The sequence below is a fragment of the Bos indicus genome, chromosome 8, assembly GCF_029378745.1.
Source record: "Bos indicus isolate NIAB-ARS_2022 breed Sahiwal x Tharparkar chromosome 8, NIAB-ARS_B.indTharparkar_mat_pri_1.0, whole genome shotgun sequence".
Taxonomy (NCBI): Eukaryota; Metazoa; Chordata; class Mammalia; order Artiodactyla; family Bovidae; genus Bos; species Bos indicus.
This window is the reverse complement of record NC_091767.1, coordinates 21,628,850-21,647,181: the sequence shown is the minus strand read 5'-3', so window position 1 is coordinate 21,647,181 and position 18,332 is coordinate 21,628,850.

Below are 18,332 nucleotides of genomic sequence, written 5' to 3'. Positions count from 1 at the left end.
TATATATGTTAATATATAGGGAAAAATGAGTAAATCCCTGAGGTAACTTAGAATTCAGGCTTAAATATTATCTTAACAGAGAAAAGGGAGGGCGATGTAGGCTCTTAGGGGAGAGTGAATGATTTGTAGGAAAGATGAACGGGCCCTCAGGAGAGTAGATAGGAGGTATGACGGTTTGTGACAAAGTTTGTCTGGGTGCGATGTCAACTTCTAGTCTCCTCACTGGTGACAAGAGTCAATTTTCCCTGGTTGATGAATCTCCCACAGAGGGGATTTGTGACAAGTGAATTCTTTTGGAGAATCTGTCTTTAGGCAGAATCTCTCTGAGGTGAGTTCAGAGAAGGCCTCTCCCTGCATTTGCTGTTTTTCAAGGGCCTAAGGCTCAAAATAAACAGCACATTAAAGCGGCACATGTTGAAGTGGCATGCTCTGAACTCCTGTCATATTTTGGCAGGTTCTGCCATCTTTCACAACGTTTCTATGTTAGAAAAGGCACTTGCAATCTTGACTCATTTTTACCCATTTTCTCCATTCACAGAATGGATTGTGAGGTTGGGAAACTAAGGGCAGACTGACTTAACATATGAGAGGTTCTGCCCCACATAAGACAGACGGAGCCAGGAGTCTAAGAAGCTACAGCATTAGAAGATGTAGGTAAGAGTCAGTGTGCGTACTTGACATTTGTCTAAGCAACAGTTTCTCAAACTGGTATATTTTAGAATCACCTGGAGAGCTAATAAAGAATCAGGGGTTCACTATAGTCAGCATGTTTTGAACTCCTACTGTCATATTTTGGGATGGCATATCTTGCCATTCTTCACAACTTTTCTCTGTTAGATCCAGAAACTAGAGTGATTGGTGAGCTGCTTGTCTGGTCTGAAACTATGTTTTCCAGGAAGCGAGACCACTATCTGCTACTCAGAAGGTCCTAGCTTGGCTACCGAGTCTCTACAACACACACCATACACAGTGCCTACTGACATTTGTAAACCAGGAGGCAGTATGGGCATCTCCCGTATAGCGCTAGGAAGGTCCCTTGTAAGTCCACATCTTTTGTTTGAAGAAGCAAGAGAATGACTGATATTACTGTACCACAAAACCCTAATGCCCTTCGAGTGAATCTTCTGAGGATTCACCAGGTGGAAAACTCCATCCTGAAGTTCGAAGAATTTCCAGAGGGAGTAAGATTTGTTTAAATCTGTATACTGGATTTGATTTCTAGAATGGCATTGGGAGTAGGGGATTGATGGGTAGCAGGGAGCAAGGAGAATGAAAAGACTGCCTTTCCTGTTACTTGCTAAATGCTGTCACTTAAGGGCATGTGCCTTAATTATTCCTCTTTCATGCCTGGGTGCCCTGTTTGCTGAAGGGGTTGTGAAAAGTTGCCAAGAGATAAATTCAACTGTTTATGAGAATCATTACAAGGTTCTGTGTTTATTTTCCTGGCACCCTCCAAGATCTACGGTTTGGAGCTGAATAGCTGTTTTCTGGTGCTTGCAAATAAAAGTATTTATAAATGTGTCTTAAACACATTGTTTGGAAAGTGTACCTACCCAAAACAGAATGTCTTTCTAGTATGAGGAAACCTATAAGAAGAAGGAAAGGACATGTTATCATTTGGCGACTGCTAACATTTATTGTGTGATTGGGATAATGTTACATTCTCTCAGTGCTGGTTATAAAGGTGGTGTTTAAATGGGCAGTTCCCACAGGCTTCTGACCAACTTAGAAGCATTTCTCTTTCTCAGGTTTCAGCTACTACCTCCCCTAAGAGGGAGCTGGAAAAGCCAAATAAGAAGACCTTTGAAGCCACACAATGTCTGGTCTGTCTTGGTAAACTGTGATGTAATGTAACTGACGTTATAGCAGAGAGCAGGATAATTCATGTCAGAACAATTCCTCATCTCCTTTATAGCAAGGAACAGAATGTACATTGCCATACGTCTGGGCAACCACTGGCTCCCCAACTAGAGAAGATGATAGTTGAATCAACTGTTGACCTGAATACTCTTCCAATATGGCTATAGCACAGTTTATCAATATCATATTAAAAGGATGAGTCTTTTCATTCAAAAAGACTCTGTGGACTTCCCTGGCAGTCCAGTGGTTGAGACTCCACACTTTTAGTGCAGGTTCGATCCCTGGTCAGGGAACTAGGATCCTGACCCATGGCACATACCCCATGGCAAGGCCAAAAAAAGAAAAAAAAGCAGTCATACACTATACAGAAAAGTGGGCATGGATGTGTTCCCATAAAACTTTATCTACCTAAGAACAGGTAATGGACAGATTTGGCCCATAGACCTCAGTAAAACAAAAGGCATACTCTGATGTTCTTCTTTTTCTTCACCTCTACTCCCAGCAGTCTATCTCATGGATTATAAGAGGACATTCAGTCTGGTTCTCCAGCGTGTGTATGACTGAGAAGCCAAAGCCTAGCTATCACTGTGCTGGGTTAGCAGGACTATGAGTTATCTATTAAACACTCATCTGTGTTGAGAAGCCATTGCTTTCCTATAGTCTTTGAAAGAAAAGCATTTCTATAACCCTCTGGTTAGTTGGTAAAGGAAAGAGAAGACAAAAGAAGTCAGGATTGCCATGTTTTGTTGTATAAGGACAAAAACAATTGTTGGGACATCCTTATGAATTTGTGGAATAAAAGTGTAGAGACTCAATGACTTCTCTGATAAAATTGCTTAAACTCCTGAAGTTGCTAAAGTGCCTCTCTATTTTAAATTGAGTTTTGTCTTTGAATCATTTAGCTGAGGTGTAGCCTAATCTCTGGGCTTCCCTGGTGGCTCAGATGGTAAAGAATCTGCCTGCAATGTGGGAGATTTAACCCCTGGGTTGGGAAGATCCCTTGGAGAAGGGAATGGCTACCCACTCTAGTATTCTTGCTTGGAGAACTCCAAGGACAGAGGAGCCTGGCTGGCTGGGCTACAGGTCATGGGGTCATGTTGTACATGACTGAGGAACTAACACTTTCTTTACTTTCAGCCTACTCTATATGGCTCAGTCTTGGGTAGTCATGGTACTATTTTGGGGGCCTCTGAAGCCAGACTCATTTCAGACTTGTGTCTAAGACTACAAAATGTCAAATGCTAGACCAATCATGTATTGTGATAAGACCTGATGAACACTTTAATTCAAAAGAGTGAGCTGAAAAGAAAGAATCCAGGGGAAATCATCACTTCCTCAATCTGATTGAAGGTTGAGAGGGATCAAGGAAAATTTCAATAGCTTGGAAACTAGGCCCCAGGAAAACAATGAATAAAGCCTGAGAGAAAAGAAAGGAAGCCTTGATGATTAGCTCCCCCTGTGGAGAGAGTCTCTGCCACTTGGCTCCCTTTGATGAGATTACAGTCTTCTGAAACTTGTTCCCACCAGGAAAGTAGACATGTTGAAAGAACATCCTTCTAAGTAGGCAGGGAACACATTCCTCACTCTTGGGAAAGTATACTATTTTGTTCTCTGGAATGACTTAATCATGTTTCCAACCCTGAGACCACAGTTTTGCTTCAAGAGGTTCTGAGCCAATCTAGTCTAAATTGAAGTTCAGATTCATTTCAGGAAGTTGCAGCATTTTCAGATAGACAAAGCACTGTGCTTTTATCTTTATACAATATTCCTCAATAGGATGGAGAGACCCTAATGGTTCTCTTATATTCCTCGCCCTTAAGATTGTTCCAATTGCATTTCTCTGTGGCCCCTCCATGCCCCACCATGTTGGTTGGGGAATGAGACTCTAAGCTAACTTTTTATTGATTTGGATATCACAACCTAAGAAATAATTTCTGCCCCTTCATCTTATGCTCTCAATTCTTACTCTACCTATATATTGATACTTCAACTTATACTCTCACAATTTAAGACACTTAGAGTTGAACAGGGTTCTAGTGTAGAGTTAAACTTCCCAGCCCAAGTGGGAAGTCCCATTCCTAACTTATTACCCCTAAGTCATGGCTTCCTCAAAGCCATCAGTGTTAGGAGAACTACTTGTTTGACTTAAACCTATTTTGGTACAGCTTGCCTTTAGTTCACATCCTCCACGTATACCTTCCCCTCATGTCTCTGCCTTTCCCAATCTCATATATCTTTCAAAGCCCAGGTTAAATCCTACCATTTCCTTAATAATTTCTTAGACTAAAGATGACCATATAAACTTATAAACCCTGAAGAATCAGAATCTTAAATCCAGAAGAGGATGTACAGATGTTCTAGTATTATCTCCTCATTTTACAGATGTGGGAATGAAGACAAGGGAGCTCTGATAAGAAAACAGGCCACATCTTATATTTTGATATCTTCTCTAATGCAGCCATAACAAATATTTAATATATATAGTAAAACACTGCAAGTATGTTTGTATTTTTTCTCTTAATTATGATCTTTTTGAAGGGAGTGGTTATAATTTCTATGATCTTGTCTGTGTTTAATACATACTGTGCTTAGTAGCTCATTTGTGTCTGACTCTGCGACCTCATGGACTGCAGCCTGCCAGGCTTCTCTGTCCATGGGGATTCTCCAGGCAAGAATACTGGAGTGAGTTGCCATGCCCTCCTCCAAGGGATCTTTCCAACACAGGGATTGAACCCAGGTCTCCTGCATTGCTGGCAGATTCTTTATCATCTGAGCCACCTGGGAAGTCCAAGAATACTGGAGTGGGTAGCCTATCCCGTCTCCAGAGGATTTTCCTGACCCAGGAATTGAACCAGAGTCTCCTGTGTTGCAGGAGGATTGTTTACCAGCCGAGCTACCAGGGAAGCCCAGATACATATGAGGTTGTTTTAACTCAGGGCTGTCCAGAGAACTTTCTAAGATGGTATAAATGTTCTGTGATATCTGCCCAATCTATCACTAGCCACATGTAGCTTTTAAGCACTTGAAATGTGGTTAGTGTGCCTGATGTATTAAATTTTAAAATTATATTATTGTAAGCACCTTGAATTTAAATCTATTTCACCACATGTTGCTAATGATTATCATATCGAAGGTTGCAGCTGTTATTCATTTGCTGATTCACATCAAGTGAGGAAAAATTATGGTATATTTGACTTGGTAATGTCTCAATATTGTTTGAATCAGAAAAACAGAGGTTTAGAGATGACATGGACCAAGTCTCATCACCTCAATTAATATTCCCAGAAAAATGAAAGCATTAGTTTAAAGTCACATGTTTAATTAGGAAGAGAGCTGGCACTGGGGCCTAGGCCTCCTGGCTATAGTTTTTCTTTATTATTGTTTTCTTGTTTGTCATCATATCTTGATGAAAGTGGGAGGAGGAGGAATCCCTCTTCCTAGTAGTAGAAGCAAGAGCCAATAGAAACTTTTAAAAATATGATAGGAATGAAGGAGGATTATAGATAAGGAAGAAGAGAAGAAAGGATGTCATACAAAAGTAGAGGTATTTGTCAATATCAGTGAACTGAGATGAATAAAAGAAAAAAGTTAAAAGCTCATACTTTCATTCACAGGCCAGTGAAGAAAAAAAGAATTCTCTTTTAAACAGAAAACAATGTAACTGTAATAAATCAGGGACCATTATATAGGTGTGCCCAGTATTACAAAATGAAGAGAGCTTAGTGGTTACTGAACCATGACAAAGTCCTCATACTAATGAATTACATTCCTCCAAGCCTTTGTCAAATCAATCAAAGAACTCTATGAATGAGATGGAATGTTAACGTCTGGTTCACCGAATAGAGATAACAGTTTCATCCAAAGCCTTAGTTACTCAAGCTTTTATCTCTCCCTGCTGTCCACTGATCCCACTTTATCCTTTCTTCTTGCTTTGCAGCTGTTCAATAAAGGAGAGATCTTACTGAAGAGCACTGGATTCAGTGGTGTGTAAATTACCTGGGAAGTAGAGAACGCTGGTGGAAGTGAGTTATTTTGAAGCTGAAAGTGTGCTCCAGATGCCCCTTCTCCATACAGAGCCTGATAATCTCAGTAGCTGTAGCAACCTTATAAGAGAAATAATTTGTGTAGAGACTGTTGGTTATTATGAAATAATAGAAGCAACTAGTTTCCCCAAACTCAGTGGGGTTCAAAACAGGATGTGACAGTTTGGGGGTGGTTGTCTCAGAGTATTTTGTATAACACTGAAGGAAGGAAAAACTAAGACTAAACTCTGTAATATCAAGATCTGTAACATGCATTTTGTTTCCTTGTATCTTTTCCCATTTCTGCAGGGAAGTAAAATGATACTGAACTTGGATCAGAGTGTGTGGAATATTCTTCTTACTAACTTAATGGTTGTTCAGTTAGGTCACAGGCATAGCAAGCTTTTTCTTCTCATCTTGAGTGCTGCTTTACCTGTTGATATGGCAGTAATTTCAAAGTCACAAACTTAGGTTAGGCTTTGTTCATTTAAGATTGCAAGTGGGAGTCAATGATCAGTCCCTTCCAAATCTTATTCTCTCTCTCTCTTCCTGCCACCTGCTTTCTTCTTCTGGGTCCCCACTTTCTTATTAATACTACTACTCATTCTGACCAATTGCATTAGAAGTCTGTGGGGCGTTTCAACTGTCTCCTTTCTCTTATGCCCCACCTCTAAGTGATGACTCCATCAAGCAGCTTTCCTTTGCAGAGTGTCTCACATTTGTCACCCTCCTTTCCATTTCGTTGCTTCCACCCTAAGCCAGAGTGGTCTTAGTTTTCTGTCTTTCCTGTCACCAGTACAAGCCACACACTGTCCCTAAATGAATCTAAAGATCGGGACTAATGGTATCATTTTATGGTTTAGAAACTTTCAATGGTGTGAGGTACTTACAAGAAAGAAAAGGAGAAAGAGACTGAAAGGAGGTGGAGGAGAAAGAAGAAAAGGAGAAAGGAGGAGGAAGTTGCAAGTGAAACAAAATAGAAACCTAAGAAATTTTATTATAGTTAAGAATTGAACATATACTACTGATGGCAAGTCAAATCAATGGGAACTATATTTCATGCAAGAGTTGTGAGTAATTGTTTCAAAATGTTTAAGTCAGAATCTTAGCTTCTAAAATACACCAAATAATTTTCAGGTTATTTAAAATGTTAAATGTAAAAAAAAAAAAAAAAAAAAAAAGAACTTTCTAACCAAAATGAAAGCCAAAGAAGAAAGAATAAAAGATTAAACATAACACAGGCATTAAAAATCCAGTTAAAAAAAAAAAAAACTTATCATCAAAAGTCAAAAGCAAATTGTTATCTGGGAAAAAACATATCCAAGATACATGACATACAAAATGTGACTGTATTTAAAATATCAAGATTTCTTACAAATCAGCAGGGGAAAGAATACTCTAATAGAAAAAATTTGCAAAAATTATGGAGAGGAATTTCACAAAAGAATATAAATGAAATATCATGAAGAAAAGACATTAAAACTTTTCTCCCCTCTGTGTGTTCTTCTATGTGTTTTAAGTTCACAAAAGCTTTCCTCATTTTAGGATTGGTCATCTTTTTTCCAGTTTATATTTTTAGTTGGCGTTTAATATTTTAATTCATTTAGTGTATTTGGATGTATGCTCTGAAACAATTCAGCTGTAATCTTTCCTCACCCTCCTGGATTGTAAATTCCTTGAGGGCAGGAACAATGTGCTATTTATTTTTGTGGCTCCTGTAGCATATAGCAAGTTCATAAAAGAATAGTTAACCCAGGAGGGGCAAAGAAGGAGGATCAGAAATATTTTGAAAGAGGAGGCATCTTTGAGATTAGAATCTCCAAATATTTTCAAGATACTATGTTTTTGTTTTTTCCTTTTGTGTGTCTCTTTTGGGTTAAATGTGGCTTAAAGGCAAGGAAATTTGACAAGAGATAAGTGTACTGAAAAATGACAAATCGGTTACTGACATTACTAATCACTTATGTCATTCTGAGCTTCAATTCCTCATCTGTAAAACTGATATACTGGTTACTACTTATATGGTCATTGTAAAGTGATAGGCATGTTGATTTCATTCCCTTCTTATTCTGCTTCTCTGGAAGGGACACTTTGCATCCCTTAGCCTGTTTTTCTGTGGTGAAGTAAAAACATGCTGGTTTGTGTGAAAATATCTTGTAACATGAGATGTTTCTAGTAGCATTAAGTAGTATTAATTATTTTTTTGCTCTCTATTGAAGTATAAATTGCTTGCTATGCTTTTGTTAATGATAAATTGAATGGAAGTGATGTTTGGGTGAGAGGTTTCAGAACAGATATGTAAAAAGAGGTAAGAAAATAAAGTTAAATGTGAAAAACAGGAAATTAGAAAAAATTCTGGTAAGTTGAAGTCGTATTGTAGAAATAGAACAGATTTAGGGGTCAGGCAAACACGAATTTGAGTCTTAGTTTTGCCATAAACTCTCTGTGCAGCTTTGGGAAGGCTACTTGCGCTCACTGAGGCTCAGTTTCTCAACCTATCAAGCTGGTATTAATAACATTGCCCTGGCAGGGGTGTTGTGAAGACCTGTGAGATTAGTAAACAAATCTTATGGCACACAGTCGACATTTGGTAAATGCTTGTTTTTTGCTTCTTTTAATGCGTCATATATGTTGGGCGTCTATATGTTTAAAATATCTAAATATGATTTATTAAGTACCCAGCAAACCACCAGTGAGCGGCTCAGGCTTCATGGAGAACAGATCGTACATTTAAGAATGCATTCAGACTTGATCCCTCTGTTCACAAAAGGATTTCTGGATCCAAGTATGTCTCATGACACAAAGTCTAAGTCTCTATCCATTTTCAGTTAATCATCTTGGTTTGTCTCGCAGGACCACAGCCATCATCTTGCTCCTTGGAGGATGGGACACTGTGTACCAGTTCCTTTCTTTTAGGAGACTATCATTAGTTGTTATCACTGCTTGCTTTTAAAATTTTGTGAGCTGTAAAATACAGTAGTATATATTCATGGGAAATTTTTCCCCCACTGAGAGTATTTAAGTTGAATGTTTTTCTAATAGTTTGGGAGGGAAGATACTGGTAATAAAACAAAGCACTTGTAAATTTAAAAATAAGCTACACTTTTATAGTAATTATGTAGAGATGGCATTAGTGATTAAATATAGTATTATAGAATAATATACCTAGAGTGAAAAATGTTCATCATTGTAGCCCACTGATTTTTTTCTCATTCTTTTTGTCTTTTAATAAAAGAATCCTTTTTTTTTTTTTTTTTTTTAGAATGGATGAATCATGGCCTACTTTATTTGCATTAGTTTATTTCATGTAATAGGATATAGCAAAGTCCTTACATCACTACTTTAATTTTAAAATTATTAGTTAAGGCATATGATTCTAACCTCTCTCATTTTTTGTTTAGATATGACCTTGAATGACAGAAGGAAACATCTCTTTTCTTCAATGTAAAACACTGCAAATACTATTTCCTCTTCCATTCCTGGGCTATGGAGATGTGGATTTGCTGTTTCCTTTACCTGTATGTACTGAGTCATAACTATCTTGCTAGAATCAACAATTTATTAATTAGCCCATCTGTCTTAACATTTGACTTGAGTCTTTTATGTCCACTTTTGTACTTTATAAGGATTATCTCATTTTACTACTTACTTTAAGGTTTGGTGATATAGATTTGATTGTCTTGTTTCAGAGCTGAGGGAAAGGGGGCCCAGAGAGCTTTTGGAAACTCTCCCACATTCTTATCTAGTGAGTGAGTTAAAATTATAAACTCTTTCTGAATAGCTGTAAATATAAGCTCTTTCCAAGTTAGTTCAGTTCAGTCGCTCAGTCGTGTCTGACTCTTTGCCACCCCATGGATCTCAGCACACCAAGCCTCCCTGCTGCTGCTACTGTTCAGTCGCTTCAGTCGTGTCCGACTCTGTTCGACCCCATAGATGGCAGCCCACCAGGCTCCCCCGTCCCTGGGACTCTCCAGGCAAGAACACTGGAGTGGGTTGCCATTTCCTTCTCCAATGCGTGAAAGTGAAAAGTGAAAGTGAAGTCGCTCAGTCGTGTCCGACTCTTAGCGACCCCATGGACTGCAGCCTACCAGGCTCCTCCATCCATGGGATTTTCCAGGCAAGAGTACTGGAGTGGGGTGCCATTGCCTTCTCCGCCAAGCCTCCCATCACCAACTCCCAGATTTTACCCAAACTCATGTCCATCAAGTTGGTGATGCCATCCAACCACATCATCCTCTGTTGTCCCCTTCTCCCACCTTCAATCTTTCCCAGCATCAGGGTCTTTTCAAATGAGTCAGCTTTTTGCATCAGATGGCCATGGTCTTGGGGCCTCAGCTTCAGCATCAGTCCTTCCAATGAATATTCAGGACTGCTTTCCTTGAGAATGGACTGGTTGGATCTCCTTGCAGTCCAAGGGACTCTCAAGAGTCTTCTCCAACACCACAGTTCAAAAGCATCAATTCTTTGGCGCTCAGCTTTCTTTATAGTCCAACTCTCACATCCATACATGACTATTGGAAAAACCATAGCCTTGATGAGATGGACCTTTGTTGGCAAAGTAATGTCTTTGCTTTTTAATATGCTGTCTACGTTGGTCATAGCTTTTGTTCCAAAGAGTAAGCGTCTTTTATTTCATGGCTGCAGTCACCATCTGCAGTGATTTTGGAGCGCCCCCCCCGCCCCCAAAATAAAGTCTGCCACTGTTTCCACTGTTTCCCCATCTATTTGCCATGAAGTGATATGACCGGATGCCATGATAGGGTCCTGGAATTTAATACTGATTTATAAGTTCTTAAATGATGATCTTTTTACGGTTAAAAGATTTTGTAAAGATAATGATTTACATCCCAGAATAGAGGAGCAGGCTTTTTGAGGGGAGGGATGAAGAGCTTGGCCTTCCACATGCTCTTTCATGAGTCTGCCACACACCCAGGTGTTTTTTGCTGTTGTTCAGTAGCTAAGTCATGTCCGACTCTTTGCGAACCCATGGGCTACAGCATGCCAGGCCTCCCTGTCCATCACTATCTCCTGGAGCTTGCTCAAACTCATGTCCATTGAGTTGGTGATGCCATCCAACCATCTCAACCAGGTAGAGTGGATATATAGAGAATCTAATCTTCAGAAAAAGAGTTGAGGACCAGAGATAGAAGTTTGGGAGCAGCAGTGATATGTACACTATAGACAAAAGGCACTTTGCAATCTTGTTTTTGCCCGTTTTCCCCAAAGAATGATTTGTGAGCTTGGGAAACTAGGGTCAGAATGACTTAACATATGGGAGGTTCTGCCCTAAATAAGACAGAGGGAGCCAGGAGTCTAAGAGGCTATACCATTAGAAGATATGGGTAGGAGTCAATGTAAGTACTTGATATTTGTCTAATACAGAATTTCTCCAGCTGGTGGTGTATATTAGAATCACCCAGGGACCAAATAAAGAATCAGAGACCCAGTATAGTAGGCCTGGACCTCTGTTTTTACTGAGTTCTCAAGAAGACTTTGGGCTTCCCTGGTGGCTCAGCAGTAAAGAATCCACCTGCAGTAAAGGAACCACAGGAGACATGGGTTCAATCCCTGGGTCAGGAAGATCCCCTGGAGGAGGGCAGGGCAACCCACTCTGGTACCCTTGCCTGGAGAATCCCACGGACAGGGGAACCTGGTGGGCTACAGTCCACGGGGTCACAAAGAGTTGGACATGACTGAAGCAACTTAGCATACACACATGCAAGAACACTGATAGGCTCCAAAGTTTGAGAAGCACCAGCCTAAATCATATTTTGAAATGAATCTCTCTTCACCAAGTAATAACTCTAAAAAAAAAATTATAAGGCCCTAAATTAATAAATCCTAAATTGATAATTTGGAAGGATCTGCTGCTGATTTGAAATTTGAAGTTAAAAATATTTATGTTTTATGCAGGTATCTGAGGCTGACAATGACACTGACATGGTGAAGTCTTTCCAAGATGATTGCACCTTGTCCCTTCTACACAAGGCAAAGATGAGTACACCTAGGGGATCTGAAAGATTTTCAAATGTTGCTCTCCCTGTGGGAAACAGTGTGAGGAAAGGAAATAAGTCCTAACCTACCCTGGAGGTAATGCTTACACATATTTTGGAATCTGGGGGCAGCTGCCAATTTCACCTGGAGGCAGGAAGTACACACCTGTTAGCTACATGGTTTTAAAAATATCCTGTACTTGGCCAGATTACAAGGAACATTGTTGTTATGGCATCAAAAAGGAAGCTGACTTACATGCAATTAATCCTTATTAAAGGGGATTTTAGGAAGCAGGACACTTGAGAAAAGCAGGCAGTTGTGAAAAGAATATCTCCTGCTTACCTTTTTAAAAGCCAACAATTATCCCCAAATTGAGTTGGGATTAGATAAGGCAATCAGTTGTAATAGAGTTGATATCTGGGAAGGGGGAAATTTGAGTCATTCAGAGATAAACCTCTTATTATGGTTCCCTTTCCTTGATCATCTTTATCCTTCTACCCCACCCCTACCTTTATACATAGTGGTTGCTGGTGGGGAGAGGAAGGAATGACTTTGGAAGAGCTCCTTAACCAGGCTTTTGTATGCATTGTCCCAGGCTCAGGACTTTCTCATCAGCAGGCTTTCCAGCCCTGTCATTAGTCCTTGTGTCTAAGAACCTCATTCTCATGAACTGACCCATGCTACAAGCAGGTCACCTCAGATGGAAGCTTGCTGCTTTATTCAAAGGCTTCTGAAATTCCCAGATGTTAGGGCAAGATGGAAATATGGGGACACACTTTCCTGGCTCCTCAGTTCCTTTTTGGACCACTGGAAGGAATGGGGTTCATCTGCTGGCCAAACGCATGTTTCACATGGGGATGGTGGATTCTCACCTTTCATAGTTGCAATCGTGAGAAGAGTCTCTTTGTGAAAGCAACAGTTAATTCTCTCTGAATGTTACTACAGTTCTGCAAAAAAAAGTATTCCCCCCTCTTCTTTATATTTCCCCTTCACTTATACTTAAAGACAGGTAATTGGAGCAGGGCTTCGAAGTGTAATTTTGCCCAAAGGCTAAGCTTGCCACCTAATGACACAGGGTTGTTCTTCTTTATTGAGGCAGTCTTTCACTCATTATCCCTAAATTAGTTCCCTTTTCTCCTTTGCTTTATTATTCATCCACCTCCTCCTTTTTCATTTGGATTTTTCCAAGTGAACCATGACAAAGTGTCTTTATGAGGTTGTGTGTCTGTGCAACAGTGCATCTGTGTGAGTGTGCATGAGTCTTTCTTCCTTTCCTCACTGCCCTGCGTTTACATTAAGTGTTTATTTAAGCCAAGGCAGTGGAAAACTGACAAAAATCTTTGGCACTGATTGCCTCATACTGATTTCACATCAATCCTGGGAGGAAAATCTAGCTGAAAGTAGAAGAAGCTGATATTCAGTTGCAGGGTTCCCCTTGTCACAGTTTGATACAAGCAGTTCAAACTCTGAAAAAAAGTTGAAACTGGGTTTTGAATGAAGACTGTGAGAGTGTTTATGTAAAGGTATATAATTAAGACTTTAACATCCTGTTCTGTCAAAATAAAACATTTACATACCTTTCATGTAATGTTATATTCAGTTGGACATGCAACGTATGGTAAAGACAAGAAAACACCGATGTGGTTTTCTTTCTTCAGATCTGGGCTGGAATCACTTCTTTACTCCTGGGAACCTACTGTCAGTATTACTTAGTCTGTTGACTCTCTTTCTTCATCTAAAATAGGGATAATAATATCAATCTCACAGATTTGTGGTGAAGATTAGAGATGATATTCAAAGTGATTAATATAATGACTGTTGTCTTGTAGACCACACATTACATTAAAAATTTGACATCCTTTTTGATTCCCTTATAATAAACTGAAACACAGCTTGGAATAGTTTTGACTTAATAGCCTAAGAATCTGCGCTTGGATTGTTTTTCTCTCTCTAAGATCATTTCTTTCTTGAACTTAAAAAAGGACCTAGAATTTCTGAAGCACACCCAGCATTTTTATTACATACCAAGCACTTTGCTTGGCAGTACAATCTTATCAAACACTTGGACAAACTCTGCAAGGGCTTACTATTATTCCCATATTGCAGATGGGAAAATAGAGGCTCAGAAAAGTTAAATAACTTGCCAAAGGTTCTAGAGTTAAGTGTTGGAGCAGGTATGCAAAAAAGGGTTTAAGTCCCAAAGGGTCTAAATACTACTGAGAATTAGTTCTATTTGATTCACCTAAATTTGCTTTAAGAAAGTTATTTCTTCAAATATAATATAACAATTTTTTGATTCAGAAGCCTGTACAGAGGAGAGAATATTTGCAACTTTGACAGCTTGATTCTTAAGGTAAGCATGCATTTAATAGTATGGGTATTCGATATATATTTGCTCTTGATATTATTAGTCAGGCTCAGTTATTTCTGCCTCTTTACCAAAATGATTTCCTTCAGACACACATCTCATAGATTACAGATTTTCCATCTCCTTTTCTTTGTCCTCCCTTGACATTCCAAAGGTAAGCACCCCACTTTGCTCCCACCATATTCCAGCTCAAATGTCCTTTCTCTTCATTAGGCTATGGGTACCTAGGTGTTCTTCAGTCTCTAGAGCACTGACAATCCTAGGCTGTTGGTTATGTTCTGTTATTCCTTCCACACTTAGTTTTTTTCTTATCCTATAAAGACATTTCTTCCTCTTCTCCTTTTTCTCCTTCCACAAAGCCAGGTAGCCAGGTGAGTGTCCAGTGATGTGGTGCAGGGGGAGATATAAAGCTTCTAGTTCTAGATTGGTGAACTTGGTGAGTGTTTACACTCCATACCTCAGTTTCCTCAGCAGTAAAAATAAATGTTCCATTTGTAATTGATTGATTCTTTCTTGACCTTGGCTCCAGAGGCTGCAGATGCAATTTTTATGCCATGGCTTCCATCAGAGGTACAGTGTCTTACTCAAGTTGGTACCAATAATACTATGAACATATAGCACTCTGTATTCATGAGAATAGTATGGAGACAACATTTTACTTGTTCTTTCCAACAGAGTGACTTGGGCCTGGTTGCCCAGCTTGTCAGTAACAGGGCCAGGACCTGAATATGGTCCTCTCAATTCTGAATCTTGCATTCTCTGCTCTGCCCCTCAGCAGGGTAAGGGAAACTGGCTGGGGCACAATGAAAGAAGGATCAAAAGGTTTTTTGTGTGATGTCTGTATGTAAACCGTGCAGGGGGAGTGAATGGATAATAGAAAATTAAAGGGTAGAAGTGGTAGTATGAATTTTTCAAAAAGAAAATATTTCTTCTGAATTAATTATTGTTTCAGGCCTTGCAGCTTTTCCCAAACATCTGCAGGACATTTGAGAAAGGGGAGTGTAACAGAAAGTATAACTTCAACTTTAAAATCCTAAACCTGACACTAAAGAATGCAGAACAAGTTATTCTAGTGACTTAATTGATTTTCTTTTTTCCCAGATATTTTCTCTAAAATTATATTTCTTATTTTAAATTTTCTCTGTGGTTAGACTAAAGATTAGCTTATACAGTCCCTTGAATTACAAGCCTAGGGATTTGTAACATATTTTAAATGTCAAAATCAACAACTCCTTCTCTGGTTGACCTTGTCCTGTCTTGGTAAAAAGGATCAAATTTAAACCTGTCTATTGTATACTCAGTGGCCTCTTTTGACCATAAAAGAGTTCATTCTCCATTAAAAGGCCCATAACATATTCCAGATTCTTTGTGAAAGAATCAAACGTATCTCTTTTTGTTCAGGAGGTGGTTGTTAGCAGGTGGAGTGACAGGGGAACAGGGAAGTGGTGGTGGTTTCATCATACATGGCAGAAGTCTAATGTGATGCATTGGCCAACCGCTTTCCCCTTAAGATTTAAACCAATATTTATTTTTGAAAGGAAATTCAACCCATATGTATCTGCCTCAGTAGCCTTGTTGGCTTTTACTGACAGGAAACAGGAAGTTACTTTTTTGCCAACATTACAAAGGGCCTAAAGATCAAGTGAATTTTAATCTTGGCAAACTGTAGCTTCTATCCTGAAAGGTGGAACACAGGTTCCAGGTAATAACAAAAGAAAGCTAAACATTATCTTTAACTGTCTTCCAAGATAAGAGCAGAGAGGACTGAATAAGTTCTAAGAATTACTGATTGTTTCATTTTGTCCCAAAGCTAGTATAATTTATTCTTAAATGCAGATTCTCACATGCATAGGCGATGGTACCATTTATAGCTGTAGATGCTGAAGTCTTAGCATAAAAAGAAAAAAATTACTGTAATAGCATCTTTGATTATTTGTGGCCTTCAAAAAGAAACTATGGATGCAGGCTGTTTGTCCCAAGGAGGCTCCTATTTTGATCTATACTTTCTATATAAAATAGATACATTTTTTAGAATAGGAGACATTTTCACATCATCCTGAGGGAAAAAATCTATCTTTACTATCTTACATTATTTTCAAAGTTAATTAGTTCAGGAAAAAAAAAATGTTTCACAGAATATATTCCCCACTTTTTTTCATCTATTGTAAAGACTTGACACTGTGAATAGTTCTGATTTTCTGTTAAGCTAATTCAACCTAACCTTATGGAAGGGCTTGTTAAGTGGCACAGTGGTGAAGAATCTGCCTGCCAATGCAGGAGACACAGGAGATGAGGGTTCTATTCTTGGGTCAGGAAGATTCCTTGGAGGAGGAAATGCCAACTGACTCCAGTATTCTTGCCTGTAGAATCCACAGAGAGAGGAGCCTGTTGGGCTACAGGCCATGGGGTCACAAAAAGTTGGGGATGACTGAGCAATCCCGTGTGAATGCACTCATGGAAAAGTGCTCCTGTAGACTGACTGCCCTTGGCCTAAATAAGGGTTCCCAGGAGTGGCAGAGATGGAAACCAAGTTCTATAGCCCCAGGGCCAGATTGATAAGAGAGACAGGCACAAAATTTGGTAACTCTCCGCACTTAGTTGAACCAGGAGGCCTGGGCAAGATGAAGTCAGGAGGCAAGATGCTTAGTATCACAAAAATTCAAGCACAGAATAAACTTTATTTCTCCTTAGAATTTATCTAGGATCTGAAAGTCCATTTTCCCCATGAGGTCCTGAATTGGTAAGAAGTCCCTAGGCTCATTCCTTCCTCTAAGCAAAAGTCACATTTAAATAAGACTTTCTTTGGCCCAGACATTCCTCTAAGCAGTGTCTCTCACAGTGTGGTTCCCCAGACCAGGAGCATTGGCATAACCTTGTTATGCTTGTTACAAATGCAAATTCTCAGGCCTTGCCCAAATATTACTTAATCATAACCTCTGGGATTAGAACTCAACAAACCATGTTTTAACAAGTCATCTAGGTAACACCAGTGCTTGCTAAAGTTTAACAAATCCTGCTCTAAAGTATAGAATGCCTTTAAGCTTTTGGTGTAAAACTGTAATGTAATCATCTTATAGCAGTTTGAATTTATCCACAATTCATCGCTAAGAGTTGGACACGACTGAGCGACTTCACTTTCACTTTTCACTTTCATGAATTGGAGAAAGAAATGGCAACCCACTCCAGTGTTCTTGCCTGGAGAATCCCAGGGACGGGGGAGCCTGGTGGGCTGCCGTCTGTGGGGTCACACAGAGTTGGACTCGACTGAAGTGACTTAGCAGCAGCAGCAGCAGCCGTGAGTTTCAGTGCCAGTCCATATGAACAATTGGCCATCAGCCATATGTTTTAAATGAATGCATAGATTCTTTTTCTCTGGGAGCCTCAACTCTGACTCCCTGGTCAGCTCACTCAACTTAGCCTCTAAACAATGGTTACCATCTATGTGTAATTAGGCTGTTTGAACTCTGCCTATCCTGCTGCTGCTGCTGCTAAGTCGCTTCAGTCGTGTCCAACTCTGTGCAATCCCACAGACGGCAGCCCACCAGGCTCCCCCATCCCTGGGATTCTCCAGGCAAGAATACTGGAGTGGGTTGCCATTTCCTTCTCCAAGGCAGGAAAGTGAAAAGTGAAAGTGAAGTCGCTCAGTCATGTCTGACTCTTCACGACCCCATGGCTGCAGCCTACCAGGTTCCTCTGTCCATGGGATTTTCCAGGCAAGAGTACTGGAGTGGGGTGCCACTGCCTTCTCCTCTGCCTATCCTACCATTTCCTAAAAGAGTCAAGCTAGATTCAGGTGGCTCAGTTTGGAACAAGTGCCTGTCAGCCTCTTTCTAGGATATTCTGAAGCAATGGGTTATATACTTGTGCTGCTGGAAGTTCTGGCTGTCCTTAGGCCAGGTGAGAAAGGACCCATATTTATGAAAGCTCAAAACTCTTGGAAAAAAACTCAACCCCTTTTCCACTTCCAGACTGTATATATAGTACATAGCTTGAAGTGAATAAAAAACTAGCAACTTTAATTCCCCTTTCAGTGATAGGGAAAGCCTATCAAGTAGCTTTCAACCTTGTTTTTGCACATGTTTTGTGAG